An 18,454-nucleotide genomic window follows, 5' to 3' on the forward strand; every position below is an offset into this window, starting at 1 on the left:
AAACAGCTTGCTCTCAGTGAGCCCAGCCACAACTCTCACATCACAGGAGAAATGGTTCTCAGGATCTGAATTTCGAGTGATTGCAGAATTTGCTGGAAACTCTTTCTCAAACCATTCTCTTATGCTTGCAAAATCACACACCCTTCCCAAGACTCATAATAAATCAAGGGTCCAGGCCAGGAAACAGTTGTGAAAATTTCTTCAGTTACTTTTCTTTCTTTCATCTGTGGAGTGGGAATGAGCCAGCTTTTGATTTCAGCCAGAGAAACTGAAAGATAGCCCACATAACAGCCAGCTAGGGAAGGACATAACAACATTCACAGTACATCTGAGATGCTCTGGGACCCCGAACCTCTGCGAGTCTTCCCAGAAGACTCCAGTCTGTAGCGTGAATATGCCACCTTTAGTGACGAGGTTCTATAGAAGATCTAGGAATGGTTTCCTATGAAGCACTGAGGGTTGGGGACATGCTCACTGTCTCCAGTTTAGTCTGGGATGATGTACCTTCTCCTTAAAAGTAGAGTGTTTTGGTTTTTTGTTTGTCCTCTGTTATTTTTATGTTTGCTTTGAAATAGAGTATCACCATGTAGCCCAGGTTGGCCTCACACTTGCCATTCTTAGGCTTCAGCTGACCAAGCGCTGGAATCCCCACTCTCCATTGAGATGAAGGATAGAGGTAGCTGATCCTTGTTCGGCAACCTGCCCTAGGTGCGGACACAGCATTTGCCATTCTTTAATTGTCCTTAATATAATGGCCATGTTGAGTATTCAAGCTGACTGAGTAAAGAGTCAGTAGAGAGTAAAATGCAACAAACTGGGTCAGGAGACAGGCTCAAGATTTTCAAACAAGGGGTGACTTCTTTTGAGTTGTCATTATGTTGCTCGGGTCAGGCACGTGGTGGGGTGTGGCGTCTAAGTTCTGCATCCCCAAAATATGGCTTAGGTTGGACCTTCACAAGCCCTGTTAGAGTTCCTTTTATGTATCTACTGGCACCGTTTGACAACTTTGTCTACCCTTAGAAAGAAAGGATTTTACAAAGAAATTAACCTGTTCCAATTCTTATGCCAAGTTGGTAGAACTAGATCTTCTTTAACTGCCACGGTCCCCTTTACAGCTAAGCAAGAAACAAATTAGGGCTAGTGGAATATTAACAGTCTCAGTGTGGTCACCAGATAGGACTCATCACCCACCTCTTGACTGGTCTGTGGATTCCGGGTTGAATTTGTTGTATCATTAACTGCTGTCCCAGGCTGCTCACTCAGTGGTGTGACAGATCAGCCTGTCTCCTTGCTTAATGCTTTTCTCTCTTCTCTCTCTGAGTACTGGGAAGGGCTTTTACTTGTTGATTATAAAGGATAAGAGGGAGATTAACTTGGGATTGGACTTCTAAGTTTAGTCAAGCTAGTATGACAAGAGAATAGTGTCATGACTTCCTGACCCTAGAACAAGTTATGTCACCTACTTTTGTATAGGCAGCCAGGCCTTGTGGGTTCCAGGTTATCACCAGACACTTGAAGAGGGTGGGAGAAGCAGCGGCGTGATGGTGACCTATGATTCGAGAAGATTCGGCAGTAATCAGCAAGTAGTTGAACTGTGTGGAAGATATAATGATTAAAGTGAATGATTGAAGAGCTAATGAAAGAAGAGGAAAGACATGCTCCTTTCTACAGGCAGAAGAACCCCAAGCCAAGTGGATTTGCTCTTGAGTCTTAGAATAACAGGGGGTTCTGAGGAAACATTGTAAATTAGATTTGTAAGTAACATGCAAAGACAGGAGACAGAAAAATACAGGCCATGTTCAGACATACTTGAGAAAACAAACCAGCTCGGAGTTTGATGTAGTAATTAACATGAGAGATTATATAAGTTTCAATTAGGGCAATTACATGAGGATTAAGTTAATTAGATATATTAAAATGATGCTGTTGAATTAGAATGGACAGAAACTCATGATTTATTTATCTACATAGGTAATAAATATTCATGCAAATCAAAAAAAAGGCCACCTCCAGGAAGATTCCCAAGGTCCTACTTGGGATGCCTGAGAGAAGCAATAACCTTCCACACCCTTGAAAGCCAACATATTCTCCCTGGATTTTGAGTTGGCCTCTTAGAGATGGGCACTTTGCTTCCACAAGAAAATGAGCATCCCTGTGGGGGTTGCATCCATTCAGGTTCTTGTCACATAGAATTTAAGAAGTCTGAGGGGTCAGTTTTGCTTCTAATCCAAATTGAACCTGTCCTCTTATCATGATTTATTTTTATCTGGCTTATTTTGTGATTTGGAGGGACAGTTTGAACTCGGGACCTTTATCATGCTAGGCATCTATTATGAGTCATAGTATTAGCCCTGGCTCTTGCACACAATTATTAGTAAGTAGGCATTTATTTTTACATGCTAGATTCTGCAATGCTTTGAGAGGGAGGGACAGATGTTCTTCCTCACCGATACTGGAGCCTGCTCGGGCTCCCTAATTCCAGTTTCCCTAAGCCAGTCATTTGTCTTCTGGGCTGTTACACATATTTGCCAGTAAGTACCACTTCTTGATTTTCCGTCCTGCTTCTCGGAGACCACTATAGCCTGTCGTCAACTCTCCCTTCTGTGAAGTATCTCGGCATTACTGAAGAACTTTGGACACTTTCCCAAGGGCATGGGACTTGTCACTGTGTTTCTCTGCCAGAAACTTGCTAATGGCATTTTCTCAAGTACATCACTCCTGAAATGGAATCTCCTGGCGACTTTCAGCAAATACTAGTAGTACCCAGGCTCTGTCATGAGGGATGCCAATAAGTATATTCTAAGCATTGGAATTTTATTTTTAAAATCTCCCCTGACAATTCTAATGTGGAACTAAGGCTTTTAAAAAAAAGAAGAAGAAAAAAATGGAGAATCCAGGCCAGTTGGTGGTGGCGCACACCTTTAATCCCATCACTCATGAGGCAGAGGCAGGTGGATCTCTGTGAGTTTGAGGCCATCCTGGTCTACAGAGCAAGTTCCAGGACAGGCTCCAAAGCTACAGAGAAACCCTGTCTCAAAAAATAAAAAATAAAAGAAGAAAGAAAGAAAAAAGAAAAGAAAAAATGGAGAATCCAGATGATGTATCTGGAATTCCAACATTTGAGAAGCTGATGCATGAGGACCAGGAGTTTGGGGCTCATTTTGGTATAAAGTAATGCTCTATCTCCAAATTATAAACCACAGAATTCTATTAGAGGCATTTGGCAGTATTTATGGAAGGAATAAATGTTGTATCTGTGATTTTTAAAGGCAAAGAGAAATAAACTTTTATATAACATTCACATTAATTTTTTTAGCTTATGAGATATTATACTTGAGATTTCAATACCAACTAACAATGCTACATTGCATAAAACTAATAAAGAAGGAGTTTGCTTAGTTGTTGAGTTGGAAAAGACATTAAAGAAAATTTAAATCGCAACAAAACTTAATCATAGAGAGAATTTTACATATATAAGCTTATTTGATTACTTCTACATCACTACAGAAAGAATTACCCCAATTTTTAGAAGGGTTATTAGTATCCAGAGCAGTAGAATCTCTTGGACAAAGTCTAGTAGAAGGTAAAACTGTCCTTCAAGTCAGTCAAGCGGTAGACAGTCATGTCCAATCCACCTCATTTTGTCATATCTGTGTAAGGGTGGGAAGACAAGATTATAACAGGATAGAATTAACAGTCTTCCAAGGGCCCAGAAACATGATCAGATTTAGAGCAAATGACTTGTTCTAAATATATTCATCTGATACGAGCACATTAAAATGAGCATGTATTTAGAATCATGCTTGTATCTGTGACAGAAAAGTAGAAGGGAAACAAGTGTCTAGGGGATAAACAAGGCGAATGGAATGGGGAGCAGAAAGAGATGGCAGGTAAGGAGGTATGAGGAGATATGCTTCCAGTACGGTAAATACGTGTGTGAAAATGTACTTAGAAAACCTGCTACCATTGACAGTAAATATATGTCAGTTTAAAAATGTTATTATTTATGTATGAAATGAAAGTGCCTGTGTGTTTTAGGAAAACTATTAAATCAGATCATTTGCACTGGGGTTTACAGCAGGCTGTCAATTAGTCATGTGCTTACTGAACTAGATCATTTAGTGGGCATTTCCATTAAGCAGAAGAAAGTGGGATGTTTGCATTTCCACCGTCAGGAAACAACCAGCATGAAATCATGACTGCCCATGCTGAGTACCAAGATATTCTCTAAGCAGCGTGAGGTCACACATCGTTGTGCTTTGGGCTTTCCTTCTTGAACCTCCATGCAAAGCTCCCTCCTTCCTCACACCCCTCACTTTCTGCTCAGTGATGGTTTAGCTTGTGGTTGCTTTTGCTGCTGTGACATCCATTGTTTTTGGTCTTCTTAGATAGAGTATCATATACAACAGAATGACTTTGAATTGATATTGTTCAAAGACATTGGTCTTCCGATTCTCCTTTTTCAGCGTCCCAAGTGCTGGGATTGTAAACATGTGTCACTACATCTAGTTTTATGCCCTGTTGAGGACTAAACTGGGGCCCTCTTGCATTGTAGGCAAGCGCTCTACCAACTGCGCCACATCTCCAGTCTACCTGCTCTTGGATGTCCTGTTTCTCAAATTATGCTGCAATATCAACATCACAGTTTTTCCAGATTCTTGTTTAAAAAATACGTAGACTTATACTAAACAGTAATCTCTGGTTTAAGTCCACACACCTAGATTTTTTAAAAATGATATGGGTGCAAACTTCAAAGTGATAAATGCAAGACTCCCCTCATCTATCACATATGGCCTTAGCATACAAGTGGTTATTTTATATCTAAATGTGTAGGAGGGGACAGATAGAGACTAACACACTCATTCAAGTTAAAAGTACAAGGTATTAAAACCTTGAATTATTATTCAAGCAATGGACAAAAGTAATGTACATGTAAAGAATGTACATTATGATATTGTAATAAAATAAAATATCATAACCCTTATGTAGTTTAGAAAATAAAAGGTCTTAGAAAAGACAAATAAGAACAAGGAGTCTTATGATACATCTACAACACAGAAATAATGGATTAAAACATGGTTTTGGCTATGCTAGTGGTTCAACATCTGGTTTGTGTCATAGCATGGTTGATTTGATTATGTCTGATATTTAATACAGCTGCAAAAATACATAGGATTGATAAATGGTCATCTTTGAGACCCTGAAAGACAGGAGAAAGCAAGCTTTAGTCAAGGAAAGGGCCCCTGAAAGAAATTGAGCTGGAGAGGGCAAGTCTCTTGTAGAGATTGTGAAAAGTTAACCCAGGGGTCCAAAACAAATAAAAACACCAAAATGTGATTTTTTTTTTAAAGACCCAGGGTGTAATTAAAGTATCTCCAATGTCTTACGTTGAAGGATGGCAGTCAGGATGGAATAAGGTCTTCCCTAAGTAAGGGTAGAGCTGAGCTTTTCCTTAACCACCCTAATCCCCTAGAGTCACCTGGGATTTGTCTACACACAGGCTAATGGACAGGCGCTCTTCACTGTTCCCCCTAGGCTGTGGGGGTGGAGGTGGGGGACTTGCAGTTACAGTGGGAGCTTGAGCTAGCTGAAAGGAATGCTTTCAGCCAGCCAGGGTGGTGAAAGGGGCTAATAAGACACCACTTTTCTGGGTCTTCTAGAGAACCTTACAATTGGATTTAAAACTCAGGAAGATAAACAAGGCATTGTTGATTTTTGTGTCTCTTTCCCTCTGCCTCATGCGCAGGTCATAAAAACCGGGAATGCCTAGGTCTCCCTCAGACACCAGCTGTTTCTTTTATTTTCTACGTTTCTTTAACTTTGCACTCTCTCACTGAGCTTTAGAGGACTTCCGTCATAGCTGGTAACCATACAGGATGTTCTAAAGTGCCTTAACACAGGACAAAGCATCTAAGGCTATTGAAGAGTAAGGAAAGCCAACATCCATGCCTCTATTTATTTCTCCTAAATGAGATGTTTACAGTGAATTTGAAAGAAAGGCCCAAACTGAGTCTCAGGCCTTGAATTACATTTCAAGTCATCCTGGGGACTGTTGATTGCATGGCATCGGACACGCCAAAGTGTGCTAAATTTTAATGAAAAGTAATTTAGAGTCATGAATTTTTTTTCCTTAAGGGCATCAAAGTAAAGACTGATTTTCTTTATCATATCAGTTTCTATCACTTAAGTTATGTACAGTGTCTTAGTAGGTTTTCTTAAAAAAAAAGTAGTTGACCATAGTACCCTAGGCAAATTTAGACATTGCACAGGAAGGATGTATGGGGTGATGGTGTAATTAGCCAGTATCTTCAAAACCCCGGAGTAATCAGTGATACCTTTCGGGGGTTGTGAGCCCTTTTTTCCAGTTGAGTTTGCAAAACTGAATTTTATTCAGTGAGTCTTCCACTCTTTAGATGTGACCAGAAAGGAGCCAGATAGAAAGGAATGCAGAAGAAGAAAGCCTGGCATTTGAGAGTTTTTACACTGACAGTGGCACACAACTTCTGAATTTTAAAATAAATTCCCCTTATTTTAGGCCACTTCATAACTGAGCAATGTCAGGTCTGTGATTAAGGGACATGACAGGAATATATTAGGGGTCAATGCACCATCCCTGCTACCAGGTGTCTAGATACACATAGGAGTTAATTGCTCTCTTCAGAATGCCAAGTGTCAAGGTCCGATCTCTCTCAAATGTGTCTCCAATCTCCCAGCCTCCTTTGGCATAGGAATGAGCCCAAGCAGAAGCGCTCAGGTTTAAGGATGTCTCTAACTAATGTCTGTTACCAAATTCCAAACGGAAGCACAGCTATTATGCATTATGCAAAGAGGAGAGATCTTTAAATTAGTTTTCGAAATGTATATCAAGATTTATTGGCTTAATTAGAAATGAGTGATGAGTTTGCCACCTGAGGACCTATGCGAAATGCCTGCTCCTCCCACAGGTAGCTCTCCCCCACCCCCCATCGGGATTCTAAACCATCTGTCTGTGGACCTACTACACTGAGTGCCTGGTCACCTCATAGGTACTTCTCTTACCTTTATTCTGGAACTCCAGAATCCTGCATCCATAACCAAAGGACACCACATTCTACTCCAGAGATACTTGCTCAAACATGTTCATTGCTGCTGTAGTCACAGTGACTAGGAGAGGGAACCTGCCGACATGTCCATCAACTGATAAATGGACAAGGAAACTATGGCACATACACATCATGGCATTTTATTCAGCTTTAAGGAAAATTGGCACAATGAAATTTATAGGTAAATGGATGAATATAGAGAAAAATTGTGCAAAGTAACCAAAGGAGAGGGGAGATAGTTTAACACAGGCGATATGAAAATAGAGGGCTACTTGTAATGCTGGAAAGCTTAAGCAAGAATTCAGGAGGGGGTGGAGAAGAGGAGAAGGGAGGGAGAATTAACCAAGCCTAAAAATTCATGGGGGAAAAAAACCACATGGAAATTTACTACTTTGTAAACCAATAAAATATATATAATTTTAAGAAGAGGGAGATTTAGAAAGGGATACTCTGTAATCTGTAGGACACTGTTCTCAAAATCTACGTGTTTCAAGCAAAAAAGAAAAGAGAAAACAATCAAACCAAAACAAAGCAAAAAAGAGGTGTGAGATTCCTCCTTAAAGTTGTTGGTCAGGGAGGCCTTAGCCACCCCAAAATAATAGAGGTATTTGCTTCTCTTCTTGCTTGCTCACTAGAAACAACTGGTAAGATCCCATTGATAAAGACTCCATGCATGTTGATTGCGAGTTATAGCTAAATGGGGCTGGAAGCATCTTCCCTGCTGGCTAGCTGTCATAACTCCAGAAGGTTCAATACAGCCTGCCAGGGTATGAGAGTCATTAACAGTTTTACTCAGCCGTGAACCTTACCAACTTTAACGCCAGCCTTTCAGGTAATATGGGCCCACAGGAGGAATAGGGGCACGACAGTTATGGGGTAACAATTCTCTCTGATTAGATTTGAGGCTCATTTCACAGGAAGAAATACATACTAACTACTGTGAAATGGTTGAAACCCCATGGTTGAACATTTGGGGCTATAAGAAAGAACTTAAGATTGTTTTTCCTTAGTTAAACTATCATGGCACCAAGCCGCTTTCTAAATAATTGCTTCTATATCCATAGACAAATGCTACTTCAAGCCTTAACTGGAGAGGCCTCTCTACAATGATGGGCAGCGAATGAAGAGACACTTCGGTGTTTAAAGTGCTGAGAATATATGCTACATGGGTGCTCCAACTTAAACTTGGCATTTATTCCATCCCTATGGGGCCCCCGGGACATCATAGGAAAGGGGTAGAAAAAAATGTACAAGTCAGAAAATAGAGGAGAAAGCTTGGAACACTGTCTTTCGGGTGCAGAATAGACAAAGCAGTCATGACCTAACAGCAGCTGTGACTGCCTGCAATGGGCCTTATCCAAAGTCATTTATATAGAGGGGAGTGACCTAGAGGGTATGACCTCCACCTGATCAACTGTCTTCTACCAATAGATTCTAGGATGGAGGCAGTCATTGCCTTCTATAGTTGTGTGCCCCTGAAGAGCCCACTGTGCTGCAAGGGATAGCTCCAAATCCATGGTCACGCAGACAATCCTGCTTAAACTCAAGGGGTCTCAATAAACAAAAGAACAAAAGCAAAACACAAACTGGCAAGTGTGGGGAGGGGACTTACAGGGAAGGGAGGGCAGGCAGGGTGGAAGGGACATCTGAGGGGGTGTTACAATAATCAGAGTGCACATTGTATGTGCATGAAAGTGTCGCAAGCTCAATAAAAGTTATATTTGAAAGAAATAATGACTTTCAGGAATTTCATAGTTTTCATTTTTCTCCTTTAGTACTTTCTCAGCATAGAAGCTCCTCAGTGTGTACTTTCCCATCACTCACTTCCAGAGAAATCCAATCACAAATCAATTTAGTCAAATAGTCAGATAGTACTGATTTAAGTTAATTGAATTGTAGTTTTGAGGTCTTCAACATATTAAGTGCTTATTCTGCGTGTGTGTGTGTGTGTGATACTGTCCAAGGGGAAACATGGAATAATAACTATAAAAAAGAATATGGTTTTGTGTGACTATGATAAAGGTAATACAAACAAGGCAGACTATATTCAGTCCTGGGTAACTTTATTTCTTCTTAATTTGGAATGTTATTAGTCTTTCCATATGAAGACTAGTATTTAAATAATTGTATAGACACTGTAAATTTTCTCTTAGTGTGTGAAGAAATAGCCATTTGCAGGAATATTAAAAAACATTGCTAAGACTTGAGTTGGGTCTGGTGTTAATGCCTATAATCCTAGCACTTGGGAGGTGGACACAAGAAGGTCAACAGTTTCAGGCTGCTGTGGATCCATAGCAAGTTCAATGTCAGGCTGAACCATGTGAGACTCTGTCTCAAAACAAAGAAAAGGTATTATTCTGAAGTATATAATATTCTCAACCATTTTCTATTTTTGCAAGGCAAGGAGCTCAATGATCCCCATAACTAAGACATATTACCATCTCCATTACCATTCACCAGAAACTGGCTAAAGATTTGTACACTTAGGACATTGCAATGCTAATTTAGGAGTCTGACCCGGAATAAATTTAGAGTAATTCAGAATGGCTGTTTCTACAAAGGAAGGAGGGAAATACAGTCATGGATGCGGAGGGTAGTAACACTGTGGTTGTGGTTTATGCCAGGTCTGAACATGGGATCAGAGCACTTAAATGACATTTTATGTTGAAATATTTAACAGTAATTGCTTAAGCACTTAACAGTCTACAAAGTCCACATGCTCTCCCCCCAAAAGAAGGGCTCGAGATAAATTTGCACATATTTTAAGTGTAACTTGCTTATTCAGGCTGCTGTCTTTCACCTGTCTTCCCAGCTCATGGAGAGTCCTTTCCCGTAGCCCCAAAGTGTGTGCGTTTAACCTAAATCACAGGACCATGAAGAAAAATGATAAAATAGTTTGTTTTGTTTCTGTGCTTATGCATTCTATTACTTTGGTAGAAAGAGAGTCACAGGAAATTTGCACCAGGAATTTGCATGTATGTAAACAATGTAGGTCTCTAAGAAGAAAGGGAAAGACCTCTGCCCTTCCTCATCTGCTTCTGTACCAAGTCTACTGTGAAGGGAAGTTCCTGGAAAGAAGCCACGCCTTCCCCTGACTCTTCTGCAAGGCTGCCTGACTGGTTGGAACTTCAAAGGCTGTGGACTGGGTGGAATGTGGCAGGGCTAGCGCCTAATTAGAACACACCTTGAGCTATTTCCAACCCCTTATTAGCCAACCCTTTGCCACCTCTGTGGCTTCTACCTTCTTTGTGACTCTAAGGTGGAAGAAACCTTAGCAACCATAGGAACTTCACAGGTGACTGGGCTCCACCAACCCAGAAGCTGAGAGTCATCAGCATCCTCAGAGGGCTCCACTACCCCGCTATAACCCTCTAGCTGGTATTCCCACCAATGTATTCGAACTGTCTCCCTTTCCAGACTTCTTTGTTCTTTTTCCACCTCATTGGAACATGGAAATTGGGCTAACTTAAATCTCTCTTCCTAGACCATAGTCACTCTTAGCTGGCCCCAGAATAAATTACTTCAAGTCCCCTCTGAGGTGACAGCTGTGGGTTTTGTGTTGACACTACCCACATTTACATTTACAAGGCATTTTTGTCAACAAATTATCAAATTATGTTTTTTAAAAAAGGATTTATTTGTGTGTCTCTATGTGTGCTGTGTGTATGCCCACAGAGTCAAGAAGAGTGTGTCAGATCCTCTGGAACTGGAGCTCTGAGCCAGCTCAGGTGGATGCTTAGAATGGAAATCTGGTCCTCTACAAAACCAGAGGACTGCCTGACCACTGAGTGAGCTCTCTAGTCTCAGTTATCAAATTTTTAATGTGCCTCCTATTACCTTCTCGTAACTCCCTATACAGCAACCAGGCAACACACAGCCTGCTCTTACTCACCTATATAAATATACTCTTCGCGTCTATAAAATATACTCCTCTCATCGAATAACAACTGCTCAGGAACCCATTTTGCCTATGTCTGGTGAGGCTGGGTAGGGTTCATCCTTTAGGATCTGAAGGAAGTGGGAGGGAAACTTGTTGAGATAATGCTTTACTTTGCAGCCCCTTTTCAGGAGCGGAGTATTTATAAAGCAGTTATCTCATTCCAGATAGGCACTAGCTTTTTCTATGGTCATCGTGAGACCACGATGATATCGGTTTCCAAGTCGCTCCTATCCGTCCAGGAGCAACCTCCACTTTCTGAAGCCCCAGCCGCCAAGAACAATGGCCAAGGTCACCCTCACACAGCCTCCTGCTTTGTTTCATAAGAGATAGCCCTTGAATGCTGAGAAACCTAGCTTCCAGGAACTGCAGGTCTCAGCCGGCCACTGTCTTTCACGTAGTCCCCGAGAGAACAATTGTGTGAAGTCCAGTGATCTCAGAAGCCCATTGCCTCCTGGGCTATTTATGAAAACAGTGTTCTCAAAGAATCTTTCAGGATGAGGAAGCCCTAATGGAGCCTGATTTAGCTCCCACTCTGCCGGTGAGAGCATCCTATGAGAAAACAAGGGTAAATATAGCAAAGGTAGAAGAAGGCCAGTTGCATGCTGTGCTTCTGTGAGTGAAAATGAGATCTCCGAAGGTACTTTAGCTCAACAAGTACAATTCCGCGGAATTTTGCCAGGATCGATTTATCAAGCTGTTTTTTTTCTTTTTTCTTTTTCTTCTTTCAGTCTGTTCTTTTGTAATAGCAAAAACATGGAAAATCAATTTTCACTATATATTAGAAAGAATTTTGTAATAAATACAAGAAGGGCTGCTGTGGTTGTGTTGTAAAATGTCTTGCGCCACTGCTGTACCCAGAGCTGTCTGAATGGGACACAGGCTTCTCCCCTGGCAGGTCAGCCACTTTCAACCAGCGGTTCTCAACTTGCCTGACGCTGCGACCCTTCAATACAGTTCTTCATGTTGTGGTGACCCCCAACCATAAAATTAATTTATTGCTACTTCATAACTGTAATTTTGCTACCGTTAAGAATTGTAATATAAATATCTCATAGGAAGGATATCTGCGATGTGACCCCCAATGGGTCATGATCCACAGATTAAAATTCGCTGCCTTAGACTAATGGAGCTTACCATCTGCAGGAATTTCACATGTCCCTGCAGGCTGCAGTGTGATTTGCTGGCTATGACATATCCCTGCTAACAATAACAGCAGGGGATGTCACTTAGGGTTGTCAGTCACCTGGGGAAAAGAAGACCAGAACTTCTTTGATGGAATGTCTCAGCTACGTCCTGGATGGTGCAAGATCATCCCCCTCTACTAAGCATTTGGTTTTGGTCAGTTCATCTTTTTTCTTCCTTTCTCCCATATTTCTCTCTGGAAATGGCTACCAATCATTTTAAGGCTTTGAGAGCTTTCACCAGGTGTCACCTACGTAGGTTGAGGCGGATGCTAACGTAATGGCTATGTCAGGAAACATATGCATCACCCACCACCACGGGGAAGAAAAGGGCATTTAGTGAGAGTTTATGGTAAACAGTGAGGAGACAATATAAAGAAAGCAGGGGTGTTCAACGTGGCGACCTTACTGAGAAGACGCATAGAAATGCAAGGACGTTATGTTACCAGGGGAGTTTTCCATCAATAAACAATAAAACTCCAAAACTACTTCTTGGAAGAAGAGTTCAAATACATTTTTAAAAATTGTCCATAAACATATATATGCATGTGCATTTGAAATATGGGTCTATTACGTTCTGCTCAAAAGGCCTTTGCCAAGGAAATTCCTGTAATCTTGGTGTAATTTTGCAATATAACCAGGAATGAATTCTTTTCCTGTATTAAAATAAAACATTTTTATTCGCCCTTCATATCCTCTAAAGAGGACCTAGGATCAGTTTTTGATGTTTCTTCTACTAAGAACTACTTCAGGTGGTTCTCATTACGAGGCAGAACATCAGTTGCTTACCCTCTTATTATCCACACACTGGTAACAAATGGCCTCCAACAGCACAGGCCTGTAATGAAAATAAATGAGCTCATGCCTTGCCCTTCTGCTTGGCAGGACTTTCTAACAGACATGGAGCACCTACCAGGACAATGAAACCACTTGGGAAACAATACAATTCACAGTAGCACAATGACTCGTTAGACCAAAGCTTTGTAAGTCATTTGAAGGAAGTGATGTCACTTCCGGGTTGAATCGCAGCCTTAGCATTTCATTGAGTTTATCCATGTGCTTCCTACCACTGTAGAACCTTCCCCCTGAGAAAGTAAACTTCAGAGGAGAGCTAGGATGGGTTTAAAGGTCGGATAAGTCACAATGCTTTTTGTAAAAAAAATAATTATGCATATTTGTCCAGATGTTTTATAGAATGATTCATGAAAAGCACTCACTGATGATTTCTTGTGCTTGTGACTTTAAAGAATTGGGGAAACGTGCAGTGTTTAAAAGTCAAGGAGAGGACTCAGAACTGTGAAACTGAAAATAATAAAGAACACTTTCACAAAAATTATTTTCCACCTCAGGGAATGTACTTCGAGTCACATCAGGATCCTGAGTGATGAGTTGATGCACGTGTCTGAACTCCACAAAGGAACATCAGTACAGGTAGAAATTGCACTGGGGGAGGGAGGAAAGAACTTTAAAAGGCATAGAAAGAAATAGATGTTCAAAGAACTCTGTGCTTCTGGGGAACAAGAAAGGGCAAAGTCTGTAATGAAAGCTCAGGCTGGCTGTGGAACCCAGGGCAAAAGAAGACACGAATAGAGGTTAGCGGATGCCCATGCATGGACCGTCTACATCTGCAGCATGAAACACAAAAGGTCATTTTCTAGACTTTGATTGATAGGCATGCCATTTGATTGCGCATCAGCCTCCCTAAGCAATTAGGATTTTGATTCCACAGCTCAGCTCATTCCTGCAAAGAATAGATTGTCAACTTCACCTGCCTAGCTCTGTCAAGAGTTTGATTATAGAACCTCCTAATCCGGCAGCTTAATTACAAGCTAGGTCTTCACTGCAAGTGTCAATATTGCCTGCATCTGCTGTGTGATTTCTGAGGACATTTTAGAAACCATAATACAGCCAAATCAGCCCCAAGACCAAACGAGTCTAAAGGAATTTGTGGAATAAAGTATATTTCAAGTAAACAAGTAGGGTTGTAAACTTAGTACGGTTCAGTTAGCAAAGGGCATGGCACACACAAGCCTGAAGACCTGAACTCAGATACTGAACTCATGTTGGGTACAATGGCAAGTGTCTAATCCTAGAACCAGGGAGTGGAAATAACTGGATCCTGCAGCTCATTGACTAGTCAATGTGGGCAGTAAATGAACTCCAGATCCAATGAGAGACTCTATCTCAAAAGATAAGGTAGAAAACAATGGAGAACAACACGCAGTGTAGACGTCTGGCCTCTACATGCACAAATACGCATATGCATGAATGCCCACTTTGGTGTCCACATGCCTATAATCATGGACATTCATCACACGCCCAGATGTACAAAGAAAGGACCCCACATAACTACTTTGTCATCATTTATGTTCTTTTATCCTTTAAGCTGCTGCTCAGATGTCTTAAAATGGGGGGCAATGCTCATTTCACAATTTTTATCTCAGACTATATTCATGCTATTCATATAGATTAAAAAAGAGTTGCAATATATTTCACTGAGAAATTCTTTCTTTTGCATCTAGTATAATCACACGATTCTAATAAATAAATGAAATAATTAAATCAAGTATAACGTAAATTGCTTCCCCAAGAGCTTAATTATCATGACAAGAAGTTATTTTTAATTTAGGATGCTTCCATATATTTATATTGACAATTTGCCTGTCACACAGTGGTAAGTAATAAATTTTGACATAGGAAAGGCTTAGTTTGGAACTTTCTATAGTATATTGATAGGTTCCTGAGAGGCTATGGCCACTTAAAAAAATAGTTCCTCAACTAGAAGACAAGAAGGAAAACCTCACTTGGTTCATTCGATAAGATAGATCGTCAGTTTTGTCAGTTTGGCACAGCTAAAGGGAAGAGGACACACTGCTTTAGAAATTGCTTCCACTGGACTGGCCTGGGGAAGTGTCTGTGAAGGCATGATCTTGGCCAATGATTGGTGTGGGTGTGTCCAACCCACTATGTGCGGTGCTGCTCTGGGAAGGTGATATCGGATTGTGTAAGAAAACAGGCTGAGCAATCTAGTAAGCAGTGTACTTTTGTGGTCTCTACTCAGTTCTTGCTGTCATATTCCGGTGTGAGTTCCTGTTTTGACTTTCCTCAATGACAAGACTGTGACATTGAAGTGTAAACCAAAATTAAACCTTTCCTTCCCCAGATTGCCGTGAGTTGTGGTGTTTACCACAGCGCTAGAAAACAAACTAGCACAGAGGGCATGATGTAAAGCATAAAAGTTGTTTCAGTCACATTTTGATGAACTCTAACAATCATGATGGTGTGCTTCCCAGAATGCTATGCTGCCTATAACTTGAACTTGGTCCTTATCAGTTTCCTATTATTTATATTTGTAAGTCATGTTTCTATTTCAGTCAGGAACAGACACTAGAATGTAGTTAGTAGAAACGGTTCAGTGTGGGTTTTCAAAGAACACTACTTTCATTCTATTGAAAACTTTAATTTAGAAAAGAAACTCATGTTTTACCAACCAAAGAAACACGGCCTATTGTGTGTAAACAATAATCATGGGAAAACTATAAAAGATTATAGTACGCAAGTCTTTTTGCATCCAACTCCAGAATTGCCAAGGCAACTGAAAGAAGAGAATGCGGCACATGTATCTACTCCACGCTTCCGCTCCACCTTAACTCCCCAACTCTGTAATCACTGAAGTTCAAAGCTGCCTTCTAAATTCAGAACAGTTTCCGAGAGGTCCTTCATTTGGGAGAAGGAGATTTCCCTTGTCTAGAAATACACCCTTTCCTGTGTGTTCTACAGAGATACCTAGGTGGAAGTTTTCCTAACACCAAACAATCTCAACTCCCTGTCTGTTATCTGCAATTTGAATTGAGATGAGTAGCTTTGGAACAGTAGCTGGTAGTTAGACAAGGGTAGTGAAGGTTTCCAGTGCTGTGTCTAGAGGGTCTTTGTCGCTGTTCTGCTCTCACGATCTCCTACATCGTTTCAGCATTGCACATATTGCAATATAAATGCTCTTTGCTTTGTCTGTCTGCTAAACACATGGAGACAAGAGGCTCGTGGTTTGAGCTCATAGGTCCATGTGCTTAGCAAGAGCTTTATACAGGTGAGCAACAGATCAGTATCTGTCGAAGGGATGAACAAGTAAACAGAATACGTGTATATACTAATGTAGATTGGTATGCAGAGCAAAAAACTTTTTAAGCCCAAACACATGTGTTTCAGACATTATCAAATAACTTGGGTCTAATGGTGGTAATATAAGAAGAAGGACAAAAGCACAGTTTTAGAGTGATGTAGATTTGAGTTCATTATCCAATTTGCCCCTTTCTAGTACTTTCTGTCTTGTGCAAGATATATATATATATTATCAAATATTATATATATATATATATATATGTCTTTGATAATTAGCAACCACATCTCTCAGAGCCCTGATACCTACCCCCTGTGAGGTGTCAGGATTGAAGAGGCGAAGGCAATGCAGAGTACCTAGCAAGCATCCAGCAGGGTATCCACGAGTCCTTGGTGAATAGCAGCTCTCTGTATTAAGTCCTGGGCATGATCAGAAAATAAGAGTTCTAATAGCTTTACAGATGTTTACCCACTAGCCTTACTATGCCCTTTTGCTGTTAGCAGCATCTGCTTTCATCAAACCAAATCTTCATGGGTTAGGGGTTCCTTCTTGTTAAGCTACCCAGTTGCCAGTTTCCTCTAATGGAGGAATTCCTTTCTCCTTCTGATAAATAATCACTGTCAACTGATAGCCACAAATCACTGACTTCCTCTGGAAATTGCTCCATTGATTTCTGAAATGATAAAGGGCTTATAATGTGCCTATAAATATACTCACTAAGTCATAAATTGCTCATGGCAGCACAGGAAACCTCTCTATGCTCTCCAGGCATCTTCCTTCCCCAAGCACACATTTTCCCAAGCGGGACCCAGCCCGGGTCCATTATCCTAAGTACAGCTGGAGCAGAGTCATGAATCAGAGGGCAACTTTCCAGTTCCTCATCCTCTCTGAATTCTTTATCCTAGGCAGGTTTCCCCAGGAATGTGATGGGTTAGAGCGCCTTGCAATGGAAGATCATTATTTGTCAGGGAATTCCTCTGTGAGTCGATTAGAGCCTGAGCTTTCCAAAGAAACATGTCAGACCTGAAACGAAGGTGACATCCACAGATTCAGAAAGAAAGAAAACGAGTGTGAGATGTTATGTGGTTCCTGATATCTGCCAGGTTTCCTGGGCTCTGCTACTTGAATGTGCTTTTCCTTGGTCTTTACAGTCTCAGAGAACAGAAGCTCCAGGTTACCGAACGGCGGGTTTATTGTATCGCATACAAAAATATATCAAAGATATGCAGTCCAAAGTTGAATCAGTTCTGACGGTCTTTACCTAGAATGACATCATGATATCATTGCATAGCAAAGTGGTAAAGGTAAGGATATGTGGAGTGAAAATTGAAGCTGAACACTCTGGATTTATTAAAGATGTCAATGGTGAAATTCAGTTCACTACATAAATCCATTACATATTGTCTGTGCTTACTCCTTACCTAATTCTTGCCATATTTCCCTTTTATTTTATTATTTAATAGACTTGTTAATTAAAAAATAATTTTATCATTCCCCTTCTTTGTCCTTCCTCCAATCCCTCCCATGCCCCCCATCTCAAATTGATGGCCTCTTTTTCTTTGATTATTGTGATAACATAGATGATACATACATACATACATACATACAAACACACACGCTTACATAGACAGACATAGATGTGCAAATATATAAATATAAATACAACCCACTGAGTCCATTTTTGTCATTTCTGTATATGATTCCAGGGCAGAACACTTTGTATTGATAATCAATCAATAGGCCCATCCCTGAGAGAGGCTAATTCTCCCTCTTTTGGCAGTTTTTTTTTTCTAGTTCTTTGTCTAGGGGTGCAATTGCCTCCCTTCTATGTTAACATGTCTGTGGATATTGTTCCTGTTCAGATCTTGTAGAGTCCCTACTTCCATTGTCACTGTTCAGGTCTCACATAGGCAGCCATGTCAGGAAGCCCAGTCTCCTAGGAGACTTTCCAGTTCTGTGGCTCTTTCAACCTTTCTGCCTCCTCTTCTGCAGTCTTAATCATTTTCATTTCTTCTATTAAAAAACTCTCTGTTCAGACTCACGGCCCATCTTTTAATTGGGTCTATTGGTTTATGGACTGTTTCTTTTCTTTTTCTTTTTTCTTTTCTTTTATTCCTTTCTTTCTTCCTTCCCC

Source organism: Microtus pennsylvanicus, chromosome 6, assembly GCF_037038515.1.
Source record: "Microtus pennsylvanicus isolate mMicPen1 chromosome 6, mMicPen1.hap1, whole genome shotgun sequence".
Taxonomy (NCBI): Eukaryota; Metazoa; Chordata; class Mammalia; order Rodentia; family Cricetidae; genus Microtus; species Microtus pennsylvanicus.